The sequence below is a fragment of the Frankliniella occidentalis genome, unplaced genomic scaffold (genome assembly GCF_000697945.3).
Source record: "Frankliniella occidentalis isolate FOCC.00 unplaced genomic scaffold, Focc_3.1 Scaffold374, whole genome shotgun sequence".
Lineage (NCBI taxonomy): Eukaryota > Metazoa > Arthropoda > Insecta > Thysanoptera > Thripidae > Frankliniella > Frankliniella occidentalis.
Window position 1 is genome coordinate 64153 of NW_026267497.1, and position 355 is coordinate 64507.

Here is a 355-nt window from a genome sequence, read left to right on the forward strand (position 1 = left end):
CAAAATAATCCAAAAATTTTAATTTGACTTCTGATTGTGAATTAAACCTAGTCTAATAGGGTATTTCGGGTAAGCGAACCAGCGGAAACGGAACGGCCGAGCGGCTGCTGGATCCGTCTCAGCCTGCGAGCTGCGCATGCGCAGTAGACTCTGCCATGCCCCGCCGCCTCCCCCTCTCCCCCGCGCATCAGCAGCAGATATGCAACCAGCGGAGAAATGGCCGGTTCCGTTTCCGCCGCTCCCCCTCCCCTAAATACCCTATTCCTTATACTTTGTCCTTCACAATCCGTAAAAGGGTGACTTCATAGATCTCAATTAAAAGTACTACTCAATGACAACCGTCAGATTCTTTCCA